The sequence below is a fragment of the Oncorhynchus kisutch genome, linkage group LG15 (assembly GCF_002021735.2).
Source record: "Oncorhynchus kisutch isolate 150728-3 linkage group LG15, Okis_V2, whole genome shotgun sequence".
Taxonomy (NCBI): Eukaryota; Metazoa; Chordata; class Actinopteri; order Salmoniformes; family Salmonidae; genus Oncorhynchus; species Oncorhynchus kisutch.
The window spans coordinates 68,871,176-68,898,206 of NC_034188.2; the positions used below are offsets into that span (position 1 = coordinate 68,871,176).

Below are 27,031 nucleotides of genomic sequence, written 5' to 3' on the forward strand. Positions count from 1 at the left end.
CTCTCCTGGATCCTTACCACTAGTTTTCAAAGTTAGCTTACTCCATGCCCCTGTGCATGGCCTGACAGGTGAGGAGGTGAGTCCTTCAGATACCCGGGGCCTGGCCTGGTCCTCAGCTTTGGGGAGATGTGTGGCTGTTGCTGGTCGTCAGGCGACAACAGGGCTAGCGGTTTGCAGCAGCGTCTCGGGCCAGGAGAGAGGGCTGAAATAGACAACAAACCCCGTCTGTTCTCCAAGCAGCAGATGAAACATGTATAAGGTCTGTCAGGGAGTGTAACAGTACTCCTCCGCTCTCCCCCGGAACTGGCAGGCCAGGTTACACACACACACACACACACACACACACACACACACACACACACACACCTCTCTCTGGTCGCTGCCTGCCTACTGCCTGCTGCTAGGGCTGGCTGTCACTGCTACTTCCAATGCTAGAAAGGATGTCTCCAAGTACAAGCAACACTCCAGTCTTGAAGTTGACAGATCAGATGAGCTCTGTAATGTATGCTCCTGGGTGGTTGATTACTGTCCCCATGTGTTGTAGGCTGGGTAGGCTCTTGCAGTCCGTCGCCTGGAGCACCACTGTCCTTTCTCTCACTCCGCACAGACACCTCCTACAGGTTAAAAGGGAGGTGATAGGGGTGCTAGGTACAGGCAAGGCTGAGAGCGATGACACAGCAAAGGAGACACACACACAAACACACAAACACATGCACACCCATAAACATGCACCCAGGAAACACAATGAACACAAGAGAGAAAACACACACACACACAAATATGTAGACACACACACTTTCTCATTTACACTAACCTGTCGTTACACTGGTATGCCCATGTAATAATGCATTTAATAATGTTAGCTGGCAGTGATACTCTGTCTCCACCATACACCTTACTGACTCAGAACATTAACCAATAAGAGAATTTTGAACCAATAGCCATGTGCTCAAGTCTACATTTCACTGTACAAATAGAGGTAATTGTCGACCTATATGTTCAGATATACCCACCATGACATATACATTGAACCAAATACACATTTGCATCCAAGATGGCGTAGCAGTAAGTCGTCCTGTCCTGTCGTGTCCCTGTATTTATCGTTTCTTTTTCGTTTTTTTTACATATTTTCTCCACATATCTCTTTGAAAACATTTTGCTAAACCCTAAGCTTCCAAATACTCTCCTGCAACCAGACTCACCCAATGTAGCTATTTTTCCTAAATTCCTAAAGTATTTATATTTACTTCGGGACCCCTCAACTGAAGCTAGCCAGCTAACCAGCGGGTATGCTAGCGGTCTTCAGCTAACCGGTCATCAGCTAACCTGTAGTTCGGAAAGCTCTCGCCTGTTCGTACAACGCGACTCTAACCAGAGCATAACGGACCTATTTATTTTTCATCCCCGGATTCATCCCCGGATTCCCACCGCAAACGGAACAACTTTCAGCTGGATTTTTCAGCAACTAGCCATCTAGCTAAACCGCAACCCCGGATTACTCCTGGCTAGCGTTTCCACCCACTTAGCTTGAAGCTAGCCCGGCCGTAGCACCTGTGCTACCACCGTAGCATACTCCTGAGCTACAATACCCGGGCCCACGACCGGTCTATCGATGTCATCGCATGAAGAGGAATAAACAGACTCACCCCATCGCGACGTCCCCCAAAGGCTAACTCTCTAGCCCTCACTATCTCCCTGCTTGCTAATTCGGCCTGCTAACTGCTAGCTTGTCCAGCTCCGGTCCACTAACTGCTACCTTGTCTAGCCCGGGCCTACAAACTGTTAGCTTGTTAGCACAGGCCTGCTAACCGCCTGAATCGCCGCGTCCCAAACGCTCACCGGACCCATATTTACTTTCTATCTCTTTTGACTTTTAATTTGTTTATACCTTCCGGAAACCTGCCTCACCCAATGTGATACGGAATCGCTATTATTTTTTTTATTTTTAGAACACACTCAAGAACCTCCAGAAGCTAACCAGCTAACTAGCTACAAGCTATTTAGTCATTGTTAGTTTTTTTTTACCTGGATAACACTCGCCAGTCCAGCTTCCCTGCCCCATCCACCGCTGCCCCCTGGACACTGATCTCTTGGCTACATAGCTGATGCACGCTGGACTGTCCATTAATCACGGTACTCCATTCTGCTTGTTTGTTTTATCTGTTGGCCCCGTTGCCTAGTCTACGCCATTTTACCTGCTGTTGTTGTGCTAGCTGATTAGCTGTTGTCTCACCTACTGTTTTAGCTAGCTTTCCCAATTCAACACCTGTGATTACTGCATGCCTCGCTGTATGTTTCTCTCAAATGTCAATATGCCTTGTATACTGTTGTTCAGGTTAGTTATCATTGTTTTAGTTCACAATGGAGCCCCTAGTTCCACTCTTCATGCCCCTGATAACTCCTTTGTCCCACCTCCCACACATGCGGTGACCTCACCCATTACTACCAGCATGTCCAGAGATACAACCTCTCTCATCATCACCCAGTGCCTGGGCTTACCTACGCTGTACCCGCACCCCACCATACCCCTGTCTGCGCATTATGCCCTGAATATATTCTACCATGCCCAGAAACCTGCTCCTCTTATTCTCTGTCCCCAACGCTCTAGGCGACCAGTTTTGATAGCCTTTAGCCGCACCCTCATACTACTCCTTCTCTGTTCCGCGGGTGATGTGGAGGTAAACCCAGGCCCTGCATGTCCCCAGGCACCCTCATTTGTTGACTTCTGTGATCGAAAAAGCCTTGGTTTCATGCATGTCAACATCAGAAGCCTCCTCCCTAAGTTTGTTTTACTCACTGCTTTAGCACACTCTGCTAACCCTGATGTTCTTGCTGTGTCTGAATCCTGGCTCAGGAAGGCCACCAAAAATTCAGAGATTTCCATACCCAACTATAACATCTTCCGTCAAGATAGAACTGCCAAAGGGGGAGGAGTTGCAGTTTACTGCAGAGATAGCCTGCAAAGTAATGTCATACTTTCCAGGTCCATACCCAAACAGTTCGAACTACTAATTTTGAAAATTACTCTCTCCAGAAATAAGTCTCTCACGGTTGTCGCCTGCTACCGACCCCCCTCAGCTCCCAGCTGTGCCCTGGACACCATTTGTGAATTGATCGCCCCCCATCTAGCTTCAGAGTTTGTTCTGTTAGGTGACCTAAACTGGGATATGCTTAACACCCCGCCAGTCCTACAATCTAAGCTAGATGCCCTCAATCTCACACAAATCATCAAGGAACCCACCAGGTACAACCCTAACTCTGTAAACAAGGGCACCCTCATAGACGTCATCCTGACCAACTGGCCCTCCAAATACACCTCCGCTGTCTTCAACCAGGATCTCAGCGATCACTGCCTCATTGCCTGTATCCGCTACGGAGCCGCAGTCAAGCGACCACCCCTCATCACTGTCAAACGCTCCCTAAAACACTTCTGTGAGCAGGCCTTTCTAATCGACCTGGCCCGGGTATCCTGGAAGGACATTGACCTCATCCCGTCAGTTGAGGATGCCTGGTCATTCTTTAAAAGTAACTTCCTCACCATTTTAGATAAGCATGCTCCGTTCAAAAAATGCAGAACTAAGAACAGATACAGCCCTTGGTTCACCCCAGACCTGACTGCCCTCGACCAGCACAAAAACATCCTGTGGCGGACTGCAATAGCATCGAATAGTCCCCGTGATATGCAACTGTTCAGGGAAGTCCGGAACCAATACACGCAGTCAGTCAGGAAAGCTAAGGTTCTTCAGGCAGAAGTTTGCATCCTGTAGCTCCAACTCCAAAAAGTTCTGGGACACCGTGAAGTCCATGGAGAACAAGAGCACCTCCTCCCAGCTGCCCACTGCACTGAGGCTAGGTAACACGGTCACCACTGATAAATCCATGATTATCGAAAACTTCAATAAGCATTTCTCAACGGCTGGCCATGCCCTCCGCCTGGCTACTTCAACCTCGGCCTACAGCTCCGCCCCCCCCGCAGCTCCTCGCCCAAGCCTCTCCAGGTTCTCCTTTAACCAAATCCAGATAGCAGATGTTCTGAAAGAGCTGCAAAACCTGGACCCGTACAAATCAGCTGGGCTTGACAATCTGGACCCTCTATTTCTGAAACTATCTGCCACCATTGTCGCAACCCCTATTACCAGCCTGTTCAACCTCTCTTTCATATCGTCTGAGATCCCCAAGGATTGGAAAGCTGCCGCAGTCATCCCCCTCTTCAAAGGGGGAGACACCCTGGACCCAAACTGTTACAGACCTATATCCATCCTGCCCTGCCTATCTAAGGTCTTCGAAAGCCAAGTCAACAAACAGGTCACTGACCATCTCGAATCCCACCGTACCTTCTCCGCTGTGCAATCTGGTTTCCGAGCCGGTCATGGGTGCACCTCAGCCACACTCAAGGTACTCAACGATATCATAACCGCCATCGATAAAAGACAGTACTGTGCAGCCGTCTTCATCGACCTTGCCAAGGCTTTCGACTCTGTCAATCACCATATTCTTATCGGCAGACTCAGGAGCCTCGGTTTTTCGGATGACTGCCTTGCCTGGTTCACCAATTACTTTGCAGACAGAGTTCAGTGCGTCAAATCGGAGGGCATGCTGTCTGGTCCTCTGGCAGTCTCTATGGGGGTGCCACAGGGTTCAATTCTCGGGCCGACTCTTTTCGCTGTGTATATCAATGATGTTGCTCTTGCTGCGGGCGATTCCCTGATCCACCTCTACGCAGACGACACCATTCTATATACTTTCGGCCCGTCTTTGGACACTGTGCTATCTAACCTCCAAACAAGCTTCAATGCCATACAACACTCCTTCCGTGGCCTCCAACTGCTCTTAAACGCTAGTAAAACCAAATGCATGCTTTTCAACCGGTCGCTGCCTGCACCCGCATGCCCTACTAGCATCACCACCCTGGATGGTTCCGACCTAGAATATGTGGACGTCTATAAGTACCTAGGTGTCTGGCTAGACTGCAAACTCTCATCAAACATCTCCAATCGAAAATCAAATCAAGAGTCGGCTTTCTATTCCACAACAAAGCCTCCTTCACTCACGCCGCCAAGCTTACCCTAGTAAAACTGACTATCCTACCGATCCTCGACTTCGGCGATGTCATCTACAAAATGGCTTCCAACACTCTACTCAGCAAACTGGATGCAGTTTCACAGTGCCATCCGTTTTGTCACTAAAACACCTTATACCACCCACCACTGCGACTTGTATGCTCTAGTTGGCTGGCCCTCGTTACATATTCGTCGCCAGACCCACTGGCTCCAGGTCATCTACAAGTCCATGCTAGGTAAAGCTCCGCCTTATCTCAGCTCACTGGTCACGATGGCAACACCCATCCGTAGCACGCGCTCCAGCAGGTGTATCTCACTGATCATCCCTAAAGCCAACACCTCATTTGGCCGCCTTTCGTTCCAGTACTCTGCTGCCTGTGACTGGAACGAATTGCAAAAATCGCTGAAGTTGGAGACTTTTATCTCCCTCACAAACTTCAAACATCAGCTATCTGAGCAGCTAACCGATCGCTGCAGCTGTACATAGTCTATTGGTAAATAGCCCACCCTTTTTCACCTACCATATCCCCATACTGTTTTTATTTATTTACTTTTCTGCTCTTTTGCACACAAATATCTCTACCTGTACATGACCATCTGATCATTCATCACTCCAGTGTTAATCTGCAAAATTGTAATTATTTGCCTACCTCCTCATGCCTTTTGCACACATTGTATATAGACTCCCCCTTTGTTTTTCTACTGTGTTATTGACTTGTTAATTGTTTACTCCATGTGTAACTCTTTGTTGTCTGCTCACACTGCTATGCTTTATCTTGGCCAGGTCGCAGTTGCAAATGAGAACTTGTTCTCAACTAGCCTACCTGGTTAAATAAAGGTTAAATAAAAATAAATAAAAAATAAAATAAAACTATCACATGATTTAAGTAGCAGATTAAATGTATTTGTTAAACTGTGTGATGGGTAAGTGATATTGGCATGGGGAACGTACACATATCTGAAACATGTGGGTCTGAAGAAGACTTATCAAAGAGAAAAATACTTGGCTGAAGAGGTCTCAGATGAACTTAAAACCTTTTACTGCACAATGGAGCTCTAGCCTTCCATTGTTAGTGTACGGAGCAGGCAGGTTTCATGTCCTCTACCACACACTCTTAACGGCTGGCTGTATGTGTCAACAAGCCTGCTCCAGTACCTCTTTATGAACCGTGTGAAGAGACAGCGTGGGTAGAAATAACCACTAAAGCAGACTGACTGTTGAACCAACCCACTGAGGATATAAAACAAATGCCGAAAATAAAAGGAAACACCAATGATCACTCAAGTGTTTCCATTATTTTGTAAGTTGCCTGTAGGTCGGAGCACAGCAGACACACAGAGGAGTCAATGGCAATTGTAACCATCTGGGTTTGAAATACCGGTTTCACAAGTCTTAAGCTCTACATGTTGACTAATATACAGTATAGTAAACGTTATGTCGAAAGAGCTTATTCTGCTTATAGTCATACTGCTTATTCTATACCAAAGTACAGGCTTGGGGCTATTGTAGTGACAGTATTAATGGCACACTGGCAGGAATGAGTCATGACCACAGTAAAATTCCATGTGACCGTTGAGTCATGGTAATTGCCTTTTATGCACTCTGGACATGCTTTGGTAGTACCCAACTTGCTAACTACCATCAGGTCCTAATGGCCTGCTACTCAGGGCTCTATTGTCCCTCTAACCAATCTGACATCAATGCAAATGATTTCAAAAATCACATGAAACACTTATCATCAAAACAGTAGGCCTATCTACTTTTAAAACTCACCTCATTGTGATGATACAGTTCAACAGCAGGTTGAAACAGTGTGAAACATGGTTGTTGTGTATGTTGTTTCAAAGCCTAACAACGAAATGGACAGGACTTTCTAATGATGATTACTTCAAAACTCCCACATGCATATTAGAGCTTATGCATAGGCTTATAATCCCAAGCCCCCAATTATGACTGTGCTGATTAAAGAAGTATTTGGTACATAATTGGTCTAGCCTATACTATACAAATTCTAATAATCGCCTTTGAGTGTGGACTGTATTATCATGTATACTGAATAGACTGGTTACCTTATGCTAAACTCCAACATTTCTATCCATGAGTCTAGGAGAGAACGTAGCCCTAGGCGATGCTGTTGGTTCAGTGATTGTGGCTTACAGTTAGCCTACAATTTGTGAATTTGTATAAGATTTTGAATAGCCTAGTACAGTAATGTTGTTTTTTATGTTTTCATAATTCATTGGGTGACATTAACTTTAGCTATACAGAATATCTCACCACCATATGCTTCCATCTCCTCCTCTCTCTCCTTTATTAATTTATTGAGCGCGCAGATGGGCTGTCAACAGTTTAGTGAAATACAGTGCCTTCGGAACGTATTCAGATCCCTAGACTTTTTCCACATTTTGTTATGTTACAGCCTTATTCTAAAATGGATTTTTTTTTAAATGTAATCCTCAGCAATCTAAACACAATACCCCAAAATGACAAAGCGAAAACAGAAATACCTTATTTACATAAGTATTCAGATCCTTTGCTTAGAGACTAGAAATTGAGCTCCTGCATCCTGTTTCCATTGATCATCCTTGAGATGTTCCTAAAACTTGTTTGGAGTCCACCTGTGGTAAATTGAATTGATTGGACATGATTTGGAAAGGCACACTCCTGTCTATATAAGTTGACAGTGCATGTCATAGCAAAATCCAAGACATGAGGTCGAAGGAATTGTCCGTAGAGCTCTGAGACAGGATTGTGTCGAGTCACAGATCTGGGGAAGGGTACGAAAACATTTCTGCAGCATTGAAGGTCCCCAAGAACACAGTGGCCTCCATCATTCTTAAATGGAAGAAGTTTGGAACCACCGAGACTCTTCTGAGAGCTGGCCACCCGGCCAAACTGAGCAATCGGGGGAGAAGGGCACTCTGACAGAGCTCTAGAGTTCCTCTGTGGAGATGGGAGAACCTTCCAGAAGGACAACCATCTCTGCAGCACTCCACTAATCAGGCCTTTATGGTAGAGGGGCCAGACGTAAGCCACTCCTCAGTAAATGGCACATGACAGCCTGCTTGGAGTTTGCCAAAAGGCACTTATAGACTCTCAGACCATGAGAAACAAGATTATCTGGTCTGATGAACCTATATTGAACTCTATGGCCTGAATGCCGAGTGTAATTTCTGGAGGAAACCTGGCACTGTTCCTACGGTGAAGCATGGTGTTGGCAGCATCCTGCTGTAGGGAAGTTTTTCAGCGGCAGGGACTGGGAGACTAGTCAGGATCAAGACAAAGATGAACAGAGAAAAATACAGAGAGATCCTTGATGAAAAACCTGCTCCAGACCGCTCAGGACCTCAGACTGTGGCGAAGGTTCACCTTCCATCATGACAATGACCCTAAGCACACAGCCAAGATAACGCAGGAGTGGCTTCGAGATAAGTCTCTGAATGTCCTTGAGTGGACCAGCCAGAGCCCGGACTTGAACATGATCAAACATCTCTGGAGAGACCTGAAAATAGCTGTACAGCAACTCTTCCCATCCAACTTGACAGAGCTTGAGAGGATCTGCAGAGAAGAATGGGAGAAACTCCCCAACTACAGGTGTGCCAAGCTTGTTGAATCATACCCAAGACGACTCGAGTCTGTAATCGCTGCCAAAGCAACTTCAACAAAGTACTGAGTAAAGGGTCTGAATACTTACGTAAATGTGTTATTTCAGGTGAAATTAGCTAAAATGTAAAAAAATCCAGTTTTTGCTTTGTCATTATGGGGTATTGTGTGTAGATTGATCTGGAGAAAAAAAAAACAATTTAATCAATTTTAGAATGAGGCTGTAACCCACCAAAAATGTGGGGAAAAAAATCAAGAGGTCTGAATAGTTTCAGAAGGCACTGTATGTTTCTTTGCAAAAACATGTTACTATCGATGTTCCCAAACAGATTTCACATGGTTTCCCAAATTAAGCACTGGGTAGCTGCAGGAACAATGTTGGAGAGGTCATGGCATACAGCGTTTGGGTGGAATGTCACCTGTCGGGCAGTGAGAGCATGATCCTCAAACAGGAATATCACCTGTCGGGCAGTGAGAGCATGCTCCTCAAACAGGAATATCACCTGTCGGGCAGTGAGAGCATGTTCCTCAAACAGGAATATCACCTGTCGGGCAGTGAGAGCATGTTCCTCAAACAGGAATATCACCTGTCGGGCAGTGAGAGCATGCTCCTCAAACAGGAATATCACCTGTCGGGCAGTGAGAGCATGTTCCTCAAACAGGAATATCACCTGTCGGGCAGTGAGAGCATGTCCCTCAAACAGGAATATCACCTGTCGGGCAGTGAGAGCATGTTCCTCAAACAGGAATATCACCTGTCGGGCAGTGAGAGCATGCTCCTCAAACAGGAATATCACCTGTCGGCAGTGAGAGCATGTTCCTCAAACAGGAATATCACCTGTCGGGCAGTCAGAGCAAGCTACTCAAACAGGAATATCACCTGTCGGGCAGTGAGAGCATGTTCCTCAAACAGGAATATCACCTGTCGGGCAGTGAGAGCATGTTCCTCAAACAGGAATATCACCTGTCGGGCAGTGAGAGCATTCTCCTCAAACAGGAATATCACCTGTCGGGCAGTGAGAGCATGTTCCTCAAACAGGAATATCACCTGTCGGGCAGTGAGAGCATGTTCCTCAAACAGGAATATCACCTGTCGGGCAGTGAGAGCATGTTCCTCAAACAGGAATATCACCTGTCGGGCAGTGAGAGCGTGTTCCTCAAACAGGAATATCACCTGTCGGGCAGTGAGAGCGTGTTCCTCAAACAGGAATATCACCTGTCGGGGAGTGAGAGCATGTTCCTCAAACAGGAATATCACCTGTCGGGCAGTGAGAGCATGTTCCTCAAACAGGAATATCACCTGTCGGGCAGTGAGAGCATGTTCCTCAAACAGGAATATCACCTGTCGGGCAGTGAGAGCATGTTCCTCAAACAGGAATATCACCTGTCGGGCAGTGAGAGCATTCTCCTCAAACAGGAATATCACCTGTCGGGCAGTGAGAGCATGTTCCTCAAACAGGAATATCACCTGTCGGGCAGTGAGAGCATGCTCCTCAAACAGTAGTTGATGTGTGGAGTGAAATAAGTGTCCTTATATTTATTTCTCAGCTGCTCATATTAAGCACAAGTAACCTAGAAAACGGACCGGTGGGAAAGAGCGCGGCCTCCATTTGCTCTTTTTTCCCCTGCCCCTGTTCCTGCCCATTTCGTAATGTGCCATTCTAAATCTAAACCCATTTGACATATTTGTAAAGATAAGATTATATTGAGAATATTCCAATGGGTGAAAATATGATCATTTGATGAAAGAATAGCTGTGCAGCTTGAGGCAAGGATCAGAGCGCAAGCTTTTTTCCCCTACTTTCTCAAATCAATAGCCTTACCATGCAGCCCATATATGTTTTGTATAATTCATAACTAAAGTTGCAAAACAACTCTAAAATCTATAATATAGGACTTGTTTCAAATGAACACTTTTACGCCCCAACATAGCCACTTCATATGCGCACAATCGTACATTTTATTCAGCTAAGTTCAACTATATCTTCTTACTATAAAACCATGTAAAATAAAATAATGTCATGGGACTTTTAAGCATATCTTGTCAGCTAAATAAACAGGCCTACAGCCTATGCTATGGAGCATAGCCAGATAACAAAGGCCTATAGTAGGCCAACTCATATTCTGCTCTGAAATACTTTTTATTCATATCGTAATGTTTCTTTAGACCTGACTAAAATAAATAATGTATTATTGTGATGGTGTATTTGTTCCAAAGGAGCGCATCAGCGGCTTGTACGTGTGGAGGCCTGGAGATGCTAAACGTGGTTAATTAACGGTCAATTACCGTGAGACTTGCAGTCTTTTGCATGACAATGACCGCTACAGCCCTACCTATGATTGACTGGTGAGGAGTTGGGACAGTCGATCAGCTTGGATATGGTGGCCTTGTAGTTCTGTGGCCCCACAATGAGATAGACAGCCTGCCAAGTTTAGTAGAGTCTGTCAATAGCACAGTCAGTGTAGTCACCTCAGCTTTCCTTTCCCCATTGAGACCGTGTCTGTGCCTCGATCTACAGTGGTTCCTCCTTTAAAAGTTGTGTCATACTGCAGCAGCGTTCCATGGCACGTTATTTAATGGTCAGCCATTTTTTACGTTAATGCAAGTTAGTGCTAGTATGACCACCAGAGGGCATCTTTGAGAAGCATTTGATAGTCTCCCATATTGGGAATTTAAAACCTTTGTAATAACATAGTAAATCAGTCAAATGTATTCCCATAGTAATTCGTTATGGATCCATAACTAAATCAACATCTGCATTTTGAATGAGTATTTTTATCATTATTTTATTAATGATAAAAAGTACTGTACAGTATATGCTTTTACGTGTCGATAATAAAGCATTTTGAAGATAAGCTACCTGCATTTGTTTATTAGGCTACTGTGCAGTCGCACAAGTAAACATAGCCTACAATACATACTTTAGTAAACATGGGAAAGTGCCTAATTCCTTACATAAGGGAGAGCAGGCCATGTCTGTACTAGATAATGCAGGCACACAGGAGACCGGGGTTCAATTCCTCGATTGGGAGGAAGGAGTAGGTTGTCCTTGTAAATACGATTTTTTTCTTAACTGTTTCAATACAGTATGTGTTATTTCATAGTTGTGATGTCTTCACTATTGTTCTACAATGTAGAAAATAGTAAAAATAAAGAAAAATCCTGGAATTAGTAGATGTGTCCAAACTCTTGACTGGTACTTGCTTAATTAATTAGATTTATATTATGGTGTTTCTATTCTAAGAAAAAAAAAATCCTCTGGGTTTCCGTTCGGAAAATATGGCCATGTACAACGCGATGGTCGGCAGTACAGTACTGGGCTATTTAGCTAAAGAATCCCTGTGTCGTGCTGACAGGGCACGCGGGAGACCGGGGTTCAATTCCCCAAAGGGGGAGGAAGGAGTAGGCTGTCCTCGTAAATAAGAATTTATTCGTAACTGACTTGCATAGTTAAATAAAAGGATACACAAAGAGCATAACATTTCTGCACCCTACTTTTCTAATTCTAGTCTAACCAATACCCAAACAGAGATTCAGTGAAAATAGAAATCTCACTGATTTATCAAGACCAGTCCCCATGCTTGTCTCAGAGCAGTGTGAAACGATTCTGAAATCATATTGCTTCAAAAATTGTATTGCTTCAAATCCTATTGCTTCTAACTTCAATATTATTTTTTAAATAAGACCTATACCACTTTTAACAGCACATTACTCAACACTAGTGAGACTCATTTTGCCTATGGTAGTTCTACAGTATATCTAAAAAATATATTTTTCCATTGTTTAAAAAAAACAAGTGAGCGATTGTAATCTGAATAAAGGCCAAAATAATATTTAGAAAGGCCAAAATATAACCCTGCTAATAGCCATAATGTTCTGTAGTTTCGACCCAATGATTTGTCTGACAAAGACCTTCACGTCCTGAAGGCCCAGGCATGGATCAAAGCTGGCGAGACATTCAATGACGTCATCTACACAGACAAATCAATTGCGGCCCTTGAGAAATTTGCTCAAAATTGCTACAAGCAAGCCGAGTCCCAAATATCAAGCAAGTCGAGTCCCAAACATCCACTCAAACTCAATGTGTGGGGTGTTTTCTCGCCAGGGACCAGGCCCATATTTGATTTTAAGTTTGCCTATTTACAAAGCAAAAAGGTACATAAAATATTGTAGCCTACACCTCACGGACTGTTAGGTGTTCCACAATAATTCACTCTTTCCTCCTTTTTCAGGTATCATGGCTCGAGATTTCTTTGAGGAAGAAATCATCAAGAGATATGCTGGACCTTATGCAAGAGATGTGTTTCTGGGACCACATCGGATGAAGCAATATTTTGTTACGTTTACAGTGCCTTGGAAAAGTATTCATCCCCCTTCACGTTTTTCCTATTTTGTTGCATTACAACCTGTAATTTAAATGGATTTGTATTTGTATTTCATGTAATGGACATACACAAAATAGTCCAAATTGGTGAAGTGAAATGAACAAAAATTACAGAAAAGTGGTGCGTGCATATGTATTCACCCCCTTTGCTATGAAGCCCCTAAATAAGATCTGGTGCAACCAATTACCTTCAGAAGTCACATAATTAGTTAAATAAAGTCCACCTGTGGGCAATCTAAGTGTCACATGAATCTGTCACATGATCTCAGTATATATACACCTGTTCTGAAAGACCCCAGAGTCTGCCACACCACTAAGCGAGGGGCACCACCAAGCAAGCAGCACCATGAAGACCAAGGAGATCTCCAAACAGGTCATGGACAAAGTACAGATCAGGATGGGTTATAAAAAAATATCCAAAACTTTGAACCTGTCAAGCCCACCAAAACTCACAGACCAGGCGAGGAGGGCATTAATAAGAGGCAACAAAGAGACCAAAGATAACCCTAAAGGTGCTGCAAAGCTCCACAGTGGAGATTGGAGTATCTGTCCATAGGACAACTTTAAGCCGTACACTCCACAGAGCTGGGCTTTATAGAAGAGTGGCCAGAAAAAAGTGATTGCTTAAAGAAAAAAATAAGCAAACACGTTTGGTGTTCACCAAAAGGCATGTGGGAGACTCTCCTAACATATGGAAGAAGGTACTCTGGTCAGACGAGACAAAAATGAAGCTTTTTGGGAAAACGCCAAGGAAAACGCCATGTCTGGCACAAATCCAACACCCCTCACCCCCCCGAGAACACCATCCCCACAGTGAAGAATGGTGGGGGCAGCATCATGCTATGTGAATATTTATAATTGTCAGGGACAGGGAAACTGGTCAGAATTGAAGGAATGATGGATGACGCTATATACAGGGAAATTCTTGAGGGAAACCTGTTTGTCTTCCAGAGATTTGAGACTGGGGCAGAGGTTCACCTTCCAGCAGGCAGGACAATGAGCCTAAGCATACTGCTAAAGCATGTCGTGGCAGAATCAGAATCCTTTAGGTAACATTTATAAATAAGATGTTTTATAAATTTTTATAGTATGCTTATGTGGAAAGTTACTTGGGCCCAGAGAGGGGAGAGGTCGGGTTGGTCTTATCTGTGAATGTGTCTAACTATTCCTAAACCATGTGAAGGGATGGTGTGATTAATGGGGAACCAGTTAGGTGGCTCCACAATATCTGTGTGCCAGTCACGTCTCTCTGTAAGCTTGTCCAGGAGGGGGTGTATTTGATATATGCCATTGGATGAGGTAATGTCTTTGGTTCTAAGTGGTACCAAGAACGAGATCAGAGCTTCGGTTTAGGAGACCAAACTGAACGATAATTTATAGCTAATGCTATAATGCTATATAGCTAATGCTATAAATTATGGGATACTCCTTTTTCCGGTAAAAGGTTCTTTGTATAATGTTCCTAAGATCTGTTATTCGTCATGTGAGTTTTGATGGGTGTGTCTTGGCTATAAATGATACTAAGGACTGTTTTGTAAGCACTCTCAGAGAATTAATTTATAGACACTGAATTGATCTGAGAGTCACAGGGCTATGGTGAAGTTCATATAATTAAAGATGGACTTCATGATAACTCTGACTTGTGTGTGGTTTGCTCTCTCATGATTTGGTAATACAGAAAATTTCCACGACAAGCAACACTTTAAACATTTAAATGTACTGGAATGGCCTAGTCAAAGCCCAGACCTCAATCCAACTGAGAATCTGTGGTATGACTTAAAGATTGCTATACACCAGCGGAACCCATCTAACTTGAAGGAGCTGCAGCAGTTTTGCCTTGAAGAATGAGCAAACATTCCAGTGGCTAGACGTGCCAAGCTTATAGAGACATACCCCAAGAGACTTGCAGCTGTAATTGAAATTGTATGCACACTCAAATTTTTAAGTCAAATGATAATAATACAAACCCCCCAGAAATCCATTTTAATTCCAGGTTGTAAGGCAACAAAATATTTTAAAAAATGCCAAGGGGGGTGAATACTTTCGCAAGGCACTGTAGGCCTATTTACATGTCTATTTCTAGTATTGTACCTAATGTTGGCTGTTGGGCTAAATGTATTTTTTTCTTCTCCAAATGCAGACATTGACCCAAAACACACTGCCGTCCGGGTTTGCATTGCAAATGAGGGCATAAACTGGGTCAAGACGCAAGCAGAGTAAGTTTTATGTAGTAAAATAAAAGGTTAAATAAAAAGAAATAAAAATATCTACAACACCTACTGCAGGCCTACAGTATATCTTTAAAAAATGTTTTCATCTCTACATGTAGGTCTCCTGATTTAAACCCGATCAAACTTGTTTGGCATCAACTGAAAAAACATTAATATGTAACTCTGCAAGCCGACAAGCAAAGATGAACTGGTCGGTGAGGGGGTTTCAAACCAAGCTCAGCTATAAGACTTTTCTATAGTAAAGGTTGAATAGTCTATTTTTCAGCTAATAGCCCATTCTAGAAATGTTGTTAGAAGAATTCACAGCCTGCTACACTTGTGAAAAACAAATAATAATACTTTCTCTGTTCCACTTGTTAAAGATTCCAATTGATAAAATGTTTTTAGCCACAAATTGGCCCCAACCCTAATTAATACACGTGGGCACAGTCGACAGCGTGCTGGACTTTGGGCTAGAATGCTGAGGGTTCGAAACCTGCCCCCTGCATGTTTCATTACATTATTATGCCGGTCTCAGAGCAAATAGCCTGGATTGTTACTGCCATCTCGTTCCACGCCCTCTATCACACGTCATTCTCCACCTGAGTGGCTCACTTGTGGGCGTGCTGTGTACCAAACTCGCTAAAAGTGGCAGTAATAAAGCCTCTCTTGAAAAAGCCAAACCTTGACCTCCCATTCTTCTCATTCAAACATTCCTTCCTGAAGACAAATAATGTATACAGAACGCTTCAGTCTGGTTTTAGACTCCATAATAGTACAGAGACTGTACTGGTAAATTACCTTTTAATGGCGTCAGACCAAGGCTCTGCATCTGTCCTCGTGCTCCTTGACCTTAGTGCCGCTTTTGACTCCATCGATCACCACATTCTTTTGAAGAGATTGGAAATCCTGATTGGTCTGCAAGGACAAGTTCTTGCCTGGTTTAGATCTTTTCTGTTGGAAAGATGTCAGCTCGTCTCTGTGGATCGTTTGTCCTCTGACAAATCAATTGTAAGTTTCGGTGTTCCTCACGGTTCCGTTTTAGGACAACTATTGTTTTCACTATATATTCTACCTCTTGGTGATGTCATTCAGAAACACAATGTAAATTTTCACTGCTATGTAGATGACACACAGCTGTACATTTTGATGAAACATGGTGAAGTCCCAAAATTGCCAACCCTGGAAGCCTGTGTTTTAGACATAAGGAAGTTGATGGCGGCAAATGATTTACTTTTAAACTCTGACAAAACAGAGATGCTAGTTCTAAGTCCCACTAAACAAAGATATGCTATTTGATAGGACAATTCATCTTGATGGTTGTACAGTCAGCGTTACTCTGGACCCTGATTTCTCTTTCGATGAACATATATTTCAAGGATAGCTTAATTCCATCTTCGTAACATTGCAAAAATCGGAAATTTTTTGCCCAAAAATTATGCTGAAAAACTAATCCATATTTTTGTCACTTCTAGATTAGACTATACTAAGCTATACTCTCTGGCTACCCCTGTGAAGACTTACAGAAAACGTTTGACCTCTGTCATTGCCAACAAAGGGTATATAACAAAGTATTGAGAAACTTTTGTTATTGACCAAATACTTATTTTCCACCCTAATTTGCAAATAAATTCTTTAAAAGAATTTCTAATTTTGTCTGTCATAGTTGAAGTGTACCTATGATGAAAATTACAGGTCTCTCTCATCTTTTTAAGTGGGAGAACTTGCACAATTGGTGGCTGACTAAATAGTTTTTTGCCCCACTGTATGTGTTTGTGTGTGTGTGTGTGTGTATGGGTTGGTAGTTAGTTGGGGTTGTGTTGGGAGTGGGGTGGGGTAATGTGTTTATTGTGTGAAGTTTATGTCGTGGGTGTTTTTATGTGATGTTTGTGGGTGTGTTTATGTGATGTTTGAAGCTATGTTCATGCATGTTTTGAGTGTGTAGGAGTATATGGATTTTACCTCTATGAAATGTTTGTACTACATTTGAAATGCCATTTGCACTGTGTGTTTGGGATCTTGATCTTATAAATCTAGTTGATCTTCAATAGAGAAAGAGGATAGTTTTCCACTTCCAAACAAACTTTTTTTCCAAACAAAGATTAATATTTATTTTAAATCTTAAAAGTTCAAAGCTCAAACTTTAGGTCTGTAACCTGTATAGAACTGAACGCCTTCATTAAATGAATTGTATTAATAATACAACAATGGGGAAGGTTGATGGATGAATGTGCCAAGGTGTTGCATTTGCAACTGAATTTGAGACATAGTAAACAAATCTAGCGATTTAGTCATTGCTATCAGAGTCACTAGCCAGCACTGGCCCCTCTGCCCTCAAGAGATAACAACATTCCCCTGTGAGCCGTGGTCAAATATTGGACTTGGGCTATCTAGAGATCAATACAAATACTACCGGCAGTCAATAATGAACTAGTAGACGCTGCATCAAAAAGTGTTTTGTTTCCAATAGCTGCCTTCAGTACGATACTGTACCATGTACTACCATCAACTGGTTTTCTACACAACACTACTGTACTCTACTGAATGTATTATTCTGTCTAATAACATATTAAAGAATGACAATGTGGAGACAGTTCACTTCCAGGTCATAGCCATCCAGCTGTCTTAATGCTAGGTAATAACAATACAGACAATAATTAACAATCTGTGAAATGATCAACGGAAAATTCAGGAGAAAGTAAAACATCACTCTTCAGGTCGATAATGCCTTTAAAGTAGCATAGTGCAATAGAGAGCAGCAATTCACACACAAACTTGCTCTCCTCCAGGTGTCAGATTCCAAGGTGACTGTGTCCGTGACTCATAAGCAGCAGATGAAGTTACCGGGGGAAACGGGGACTCGTGGCGACACTGAGGGACGCCTTTGTACTCATCATCTAGTCTGAGCGTGCGCCACAGCTGTTCTCACCACCTCCTCTCCAAATCAACCCCCACCCCCCCCTCTCCACAGTCCAACCTGTTGGCAGGCTCAGTGTGGCAGTGGGATAACAGCATGCATTATACATTCTCTTTACAGCTTCACACATTAAGGTATCTCTGGACATGCTCAGGTGGACAGGTGATGTCACCACCACTAAATGAGAGGTTGGAGCTGAGAATGAGGAGACAGGGGGAGAAGAGTGGTCTCAGCCCTATACAGTCACTTCATTAATAAGGTTTCCACTGTAACAGCCATGTCATATCATATAACATATCATGATGTGTTATATGACATAAGTCATGTCATATAACACATCAAATGGTTTCTATATGAAAGAGCACATGGAAATGATTTCATGAATAAAGATGCTAAAGGCAAGGAACAAAGAGGTACAGTAGGACACAAGGTCTCAGAGGCTAAGACCAACGCTGGCTAAGACCAAAGGAACATGCGGTGACTCGAGGCCATCAGGCACAGATGGAGGAACCTCAAATGCCCTCCTCATGTATTGTGCCTGGTTTACATTATTGGGACCCACCACAGAGTCACTTTGCTGTTACAGCTGAGACCGAGATTGCTATTTTCCATGACTTTGGACCGCTGCGGTCGACCACTCTGCGCTACAGACCATATGACCGCTAGCCTCCTTCCATGCCTCATTTCTCACCATCAAACGTTTCATAGTATTGTTCTGTCCTCTCCCCATTCTATTGTTAGACCATCGCCATGTCAACAGCACGAAGTAACAAAGCGTGTGCAGATTACAGAGTTAAGGATGTTAAGGATCATTAAGTTTCATTCTAAAGTAAGCACGTGATGTAAGGAATTGGTGAGAACAGACCAGCAGCTCTAAGTACTGCAATCAGTTGAGACATTCACACGGGTCACAGAACCATTCAAAGAGAGATCAAAGAGATCACATAGCCATTCAGAGAGAGATCAAAGAGATCACAGCCATTCAGAGAGAGATCAAAGAGATCACAGCCATTCAGAGAGAGATCAAAGAGATCACATAGACATTCAGAGAGATATCAAAGAGATCACAGTCATTCAGAGAGAGATCAAAGAGGTTACATAGCTGAACATTTCATTGTCAGGCATGCTCTCAGAGAATGAAATAAACTATTGTAGTGCAAAGCATGGTAAATACTCAGAAAATAGATACTTTGAAGTACTTTGACTGTACCAGCTTTATGTATCACAGACAGGGCTATCATGAATTATCTTTTGACATATTTAGTAGTAGCATAAGCCTACAGTATAATAGAGCTATGGTTGCATCTCATCTCCGAAGAGTGGTCCGCTCTCCACTCAGCATGGCAGAAAGTCAGAGTGTGTGAGTGAAACAGCTGGTGCTGTGGAGGATAGAGCTGCCTGCAGGCTCCAGCGCTCTGTTGTGATTTATACCTTTGCCAAGTATATATTTATATATATTTCCCCCTCAGGTTATTCCCTAGTTTCTGCTGCATGTCCAAGGCCTCCCTCTTCAAGGAGAATCTTACGTTGATCCACAGTGAACATACTGCCAGATGAACTACTCATACAAAATGCCAGTGGACTCAAGTCATCAAACAAAGCTACGATGTGAAAAGGAGACAGATACAGTACGCTACAGGACCTCACTGTACGCTACAGGACCTCACTGTACGCTACAGGCCTAACAGTATGCTACAGACCTCACTGTCGCTACAGGGCCTCACAGTATGCTACAGGCATCGGAGGCCTCACTGTAAGCAACTGATCTCACTGTACGCTACAGGCTTCACTGTACGCTACAGTTCGCTACAGGCCTCACTGTATGCTACAGACCTCACTGTACGCTACAGGCTTCACTGTACGCTACAGTTCACTACAGACCTCACTGTACGCTAGAGGCTTCACTGTACGCTACAGTTCGCTACAGGCCTCACTCTACGCCACAGGCCTCACTCTACGCCACAGGCCTCACTCTACGCCACAGGCCTCACTCTACGCCACAGGCCTCACTCTACGCCACAGGCCTCAATCTACGACACAGGCCTCAATCTACGCCACAGGCCTCACAGTATGCTAAAGACCTCACAGTACGTTACATACCTCACTGTATGCTATAAGCCTCATAGTACGCCACAGACCTCAACTCTATGCTACAGACCTCACTGTACGCTAAAGACCTCACTGTACGCTAGACCTCACTGTACGCTACAGACCTCACTGTACGTTACAGGCCTCACAGGTCTCACAGTATGCTACAGACCTCACTGTACGCTACAGGCCTCACTGTACACTACAGGCCTCACTGTACACTACAGGCCTCACTGTACACTACAGGCCTCACTGTACACTACAGGCCTCACTGGTCTCACAGTACGCTAGACCTCACTGTACGCTACAGGCCTCACAGTACACTACAGACCTCACAGTACACTACAGACCTCACTGTTTGCTACAGGGCTCACTGTGTACTATAAGCCTCATAGTACGCCACAGACCTTACTGTACACTACAGACCTAACTGTACGCTAAAGACATCACGGTACCCCACAGACCTCACGGTACCCCACAGACCTCACGGTACCCCACAGACCTCACAAATCAAATGTTATTGGTCACATACACCTATTTAGCAGATGTCATTGTGGCTAACCAGTGATTACATAGGGCAGCAGCCACTAAGGTGCAGGGTTGAGTAACCTGGTGGAAGCCGGCAAGTGATGGCTATTTAACAGTCTGTTGGCCTTGAGATTGAAAAACAACTTCTATCTCTTGGTCCCAGCTTTGATGCTACTGTTCTGACCTCGCCTTCTGGATGATAACGGGGTGAACAGTCTGTGGCTCGGGTGATCGATATCCTTTTTGGCTTTCCTGTGGCATCGAGTGCTGTGGGTGTCCTGTGGTTGTGGGCGGTGCAGTTGCCGTACCAGCCGGTGAAACAGCCGGACAGGATAATCTCAATTGTGCACCTGTAAAAGTTTGTGAGAGTTTTAGGGGCCAAGCTAAATTTATTCAGCCTCGAGGTTGAAGAGGCGCTGTTGCGCCTTCTTCACCGCGCTGTCTGTGTGGGTAGACCGTTTCAGATTGTTAGTGATGTGTACGCCAAGGAACTTAAAAAAAAAAAAACTTTCCACCTTCTCCCCGTCGATGTGGATAGGGACTTTCTCCCTCTGCTTTTCTGAAGAATACAACCAGCTCCCTCGTTTTGTTGACGTTGAGGGAGAGATTATTTTCCTGGCACCACTCTGCCAGGGCCCTCACCTCCTCCCTGTAGGCTGTCTCATCATGTCTCACCGATGGCGATTACATCGTCTGTGGATCTATTGGGGCGGTATGTAAATTGAAGTAGGTCTAGGGTGTCAGGTAAGGTATAGGTGCTATGATCCTTAACTAGCCTCTCAAAGCACATATTGATGACACAAGTGATTGCTATGGGGCAATATCAATTTAGTTCAGTTACCTTTGCTTTCTTGGGTACAGGAACAATGTTGGACATCTTGAAGCAAATGGGGATAGCAGAATGTGTTAGGGAGAGATTGAATATGTCCGTAAACACTCCAGCCACCTGGTCTGTGCATTCTCTGAGGATGCGGCTAGGGATTCCGTTTGGGCCGCCAGCCTTGCGAGGGTTAACATGCTTAAAATGTCTTACTCGCGATGGCCACGGATCCGTGATTGTCTGTAGGCCCTGCCACATGCGTCTCGCGTCTGAGCCGTTGAATTGCGACTCCACTGTACTAACGTTTTGCCTGTTTGATTTCCTTACGCAGGGAATAACTACACTATTTGTATTCAACCATATTCCCAGTCACCTTGCCAGGCCTCACAATACGCTACAGGCTTCACTGGAATCTGATCACTCATCAACCCACTGCAGTGGAGGGGAATAAAGGAACATATTGTGTACCAAACCACTGCATTCATGATCATTCATCCTATACAGACGTTATACAACTGCTTCTGTGTTGCTTACTGTATGTGCCTGTGACAACAATGTCAGATGGTACATGAAGCTGGAGATGGACCACAGATGGAAATTATTTACAGTGCCTTTGGGAAAAGTATTCAGACCCTTGACGTTTTTTCCACATTTTGTTACGTTACAGCCTTATTTTTCAATGGATTACATTTTAAAAAAATCCTCAGCAACCTACACACAATACCGCATAATGACAAAGCCAAAACAGATTAAATTTTTTTTTTTGCAAATGTATTATAAACAAAAAACAGAAGGACCTTATACAGACCCTTTGCAATGACACTCAAAATTTAACTTGGGTGCATCCTGTATCCATTGATCATCCTTGAGATGTTTCTACAACTTGATTGGAGTCCACCTGTGGTAAATTCAATTGATTGGATATTATTTGGAAAGGCACAGACCTGTCTATAGAAGGTCCCACAGTTGACAGTGCATGTCAGAGCAAACACCAAGCCATGAGGTCGAAGGAATTTTCCGTAGAGCTTCGACACAGGATTGTGTTGAGTCACAGATCTGGGGAAGGCTACCAAAACATTTCTGCAATCAGGGGAGACGGGCCGTCGTCAGAGAGGTCACTCTGACAGAGCTCTAGAGTTCCTCTGTGGAGATGAGAGAACCTTCAAGAAGGACAACCATCTCTGCAGCACTCCACCAATCAGGCCTTTACGGTAGTGGCCAGACAGAAGCCACTCCTCAGTAAAAGGCACATGACAGCCTGCTTGAAGTTTGCCAAAAGGCACCTAAAGACTCTCAGACCATGAGAAACAAGATTCTCTGGTCTGATGAAACCAAGATTCAATTATTTGGCCTGAATGCCAAGTATCACGCCTGGAGAAAACCTGGCACCATCCCTACGGTGAAGCATTTTGGTGGCAGCATCATGCTGTGGGGGTGTTTTCAGTGGCAGGGATTGGGAGACTAGTCAGAATCGAGGCAAAGATTAACAGAGAAAAATACAGAAAGATCCTTGATGAAAACCTGTTCCAGAGCGCTCAGGACCTCAGACTGGGCGAAGGTTCACCTTCCAACAGGACAACAACCCTAAGCACACAGCCAAGACAATGCAGGAGTGGCTTCGAGACAAGTCTTTGAATGTCCTTGAGTGGCCCAACCAGACCCCGGACTTGAACCCGATCGAACATAGCTGTGCAGCAATGCTCCCCTTCCAATCTGACAGAGCTTGAGAGGGTCTGCAGAGAAGAATGGGAGAAACTCCCCAAATACAGGTGTGCCATGCTTGTAGCGTCATTCCCAAAAAGACTCGAGGCTGTAATTACTGCCAAAGGTGCTTCAACAATGTAATCAGAAAAGGGTCTGATATGTTTTTATAAATTAGAAACAAATTTTTGCTTTGTCATTATGGGGTATTGTGTATAGATTAATGAGGGGGGGGAACAATTTAATAATTTTTGAATAAGGTTGTAACCTAACAAAATGTGGAAAAAGTCAAGGGGTCTGAATACTTTCCGAAGGCACTGCATGCCGAAACATCTGGTATAAACACAAATAGCATTTTAAATGCCTCTGGAAATGATCTGTACTATGTTTAGCTTTTGCATGAATCTTACTTCAATGGCTACAAGGGTTCATATCATACCAACACTCTCCAAAGGCATACTTGTGTGCATTGAGGGCCTTGTAATGTGACTGTAGCTTCACTTTACACACGTTAAAGGGGCATTCTAAACCCCATTCTGGTTGAGGAGGTGCCTGAAGTACATCACAACTTATCAGCCTGGCAGTGAATACTTATGCCTTCCTCTGATTCTCTCCATCCTAAAAACAGTTGAATGATGTTTTGGTTCACGTCTATGGAGGAAATGAGTTTTCATCTCTTATTTACAGTATTCGGTGTGTTCTAAAATTAGCACTTGCTACATTGTGGAAACCAACCTGGGCCCAGAGTGTGGTGTGGAACATGTAACACTGTATGAAATAGTTGGTCAATAGTTGGTCAGTTTACCACACTTAGCCAGAGTCTCATTCTAAACAGTGAAAGGTAGGTTTTCACCAGACCGACAGTGTTTGTTCAACCACAATCACAGGAGGATATGTCTGTGTTATTAAGCCTAATTGTGCCTGTTAGGAATAAATAAGATGACGGCACTTTCAGCTAAGCTTCAATAGATGTTATGTGTTCTAACGAAGCATTTGACACAGTCTGTTTGGATTTGATATGCTCTATTATCCACCTACTATCTTCTTTATAAGATTAAGTGATGTGTTCGTGATAACTGGTTTGTGATAACTAGAAGGTATTTATTTCATGGCCGTAAACAAAAAAAATTGGTTTAACTAGATATGGCTAATTTGTAGTGCGTAGAGAAGACAGGTTGACAGCACTAATCATCCTACATGGTAATACTGTTCTAGACATCCTTAACATACTGTCAAAACCACCCAGGATGTCCAGCTACAAACAGTCAGACCAATTACTGAATCTACTTGAGAAATTACATTTTGGCTCATGTCATCCCAAACAAACAATGCCTTTTAAGGCCAGTCTGATTCAGTCATTTACATAGAAGTGATGCCATTTGTGCCACCACAGTCTCTTGGACAGACAGTTCCCACGCTACTTCACCACCAGCCACTTCAGAGCATCTGCAACTCTCTAGTACAGATGTAGGATCTTCATTTGAGTCAGTCCTGCAGCAACAGGATTATGTAGATTCTAATTAATGAACATTTTTGCCTCCAAGCCACCTGGCACTGCAGTAAGGGAGAAGGGTTATGAACTTATTTAAGCTGTGAAGAAAACATTGTAGTTTCGATATGACAGAAAGAGAAAGGGCCCTGACTGCTGCTTCCTGTGAGCTAGAGAAGCACTTTCCCAGGCCTGACAAAGTCATGTCACACACTACAGAAGAAGAGAAGCTGTCTGAGGCTGAGAGAGACTAGCTGTGAGAAGCATTCAAAGTGGTGTTATTCAGATTTGTCTAGGAAGAGAGACACTGTAGGCTATATTCATGCTGCATGCATCCCGAGAGTTTCAGTCAGAATAAAATTGAGATGGCACATATTCTAGGTAGAGATATAGCCTAGAGTACAGAGAAAACAACACACTTTTAAGAGACAGTTACATCATACTGTACTAAGGAGGTTTATTTAGGCTACAAAGGTTTTTAGTTAGGCTACAAAGGTTTTATGGGGTAAATGCATACAAAGTAGTGTTAAGAAACTTGCATAATTGAGGCACAGGGTGCTATAGAGTAGGACTGGGGCCCCCTATTGGTATTTCTCCAGTTGTTGCGATGCACACATGCTGCCCTGCATAACAGCTGGCTGGGGGTCATGTTACAAAGCCAATTGAGAGAGGAGCTGTGTGCAGAATGTCAGCATAATGTCCAACTGACCAAAGGGTATCACTGCGTAATCCATCCCTCATCAAGCCTCCCAATATTAATTACTGTCCATAATAGAAAGTCTGATTAATTCATTATAGAGATTTAAGAAGTGTTCAAGAGGATCCTGTGATGGAGTCTTAGTTATGGCCTTTGAAAACGTTTTCAGTGCAGTGATAACTTTTTGCCAGGCATGCCAATCAATATGATTCTTTTATAAGGAAATTGTGCGACTCAAGTCATAGCAGAAGCAGATGCTTCACAACCACCAATTAAGTGAAACATCTTTAATATGAAACAGTCGATGGGCTGCGTAATATTCCCTGAACTATTACCCACATCGCTGTTCACTCAAACTAACTAAGTATAGTCGGCTGTAATGAATGTCAACAAGTGAACAAGGAAAGTAAAGGTAAATAAGAACGTCCTACCTTTGCAGAGGTCCAGCACAATCAGTCGCCAGTGTGACGCGTTTATTTCTCAATTATAACATGACATATTAAATTGCCTCCATCCTTAGATTTCATTATGTATTTAAATATCAGAAATCCATTAAGACTCAATTTATAAACTCGGTACGATTGAATTGATTTAGCCTATCAGTTGGTTGAAGTGGAATGTGTGGCTATATAAAGCCTATTCCAAAATCGTTACTTGTCTTTCAAAATGCTTTACCTTCCAGATGTTCTTCAAAATGTTTAAAACTTTCGTCAACATCAGCAAGTTTGAGTATGCTATTCATTGAACGTGAAACTGACGAGTAGTTCAACACGCACGAAGAAGTTCAGTGAGCACAAGGAGATTGATTCGTTGAACACAGGAACTATCAGTGCATCTTGTAGGCGGAGCCAAGTCCCGTTATTCTGGATCCGAGCAATCATTCCCTGCCTCTCAGAGCCAGAGAGAGCAGACCACTGCCCAGTGACCTATCAGTTGCAAGCACATGCTGCTGACCAAAACAGTAAACTGACCTCCCTAATTTTAACCTCTTAGTTATCAAGATTAATTACACATTTCCCACAAACTCAGAAACATCCAAGCTATGTGAGGTAGGTACTCCTAAACATGCCTATACATGATTTAATTTCCTAATGCTATTCAGGTTGATCATGTTGATCAGGTTGAGCATCAACACACTACCCATCCCCCAACACTGTCAACCAAGAGTCATGACTAAACCAATTCACCTTGGTGGTGTGCAGACTGGTTTTATATTATTCTTAACGATTTCGCACAAACCAGAAAAAAAGCCACAACATGTCTGTGAAACTATATATTCACAGTATTATGAATTAATTGTGGTATATTTGGTAGCATTTCGTAGTGTGACTGATTTGACTAATTGCATTAGTACTGAACAAAGTTAGAAGTGCGCTATTTGATAGATTCCCCCCCTCCCCCTACCTCAGGCTTCCGGTGGGGAGACCTGAGGTCAACCTATCCCCGCCCCCTCCCCAGCTCATACTTCTGAGTGGGAGACCTTCCCAGGCAGTAGCCTGCCTAGCTCACAAACTAGAATCAGGGTACCCACT

General features: G+C 43.5%; 1 protein-coding gene across 1 annotated transcript in view; it reads right to left on the minus strand.

Moving 5' to 3' along the window:
* Positions 1 to 26,317, minus strand: part of LOC109905791 (protein Aster-B-like) — a 122,317-nt gene extending 96,000 nt beyond the window's left edge. Inside the window, exons 1-3 of the mRNA XM_031791005.1 lie at positions 25,931 to 26,317; positions 367 to 614; positions 18 to 202 (exon numbers count right to left, since the gene is read on the minus strand). The gene's annotated coding sequence lies outside the window, so the exon portion shown is untranslated. The remainder of the gene's footprint in view (positions 1 to 17; positions 203 to 366; positions 615 to 25,930) is intronic.
* Positions 26,318 to 27,031: the final 714 nt, after the last annotated feature.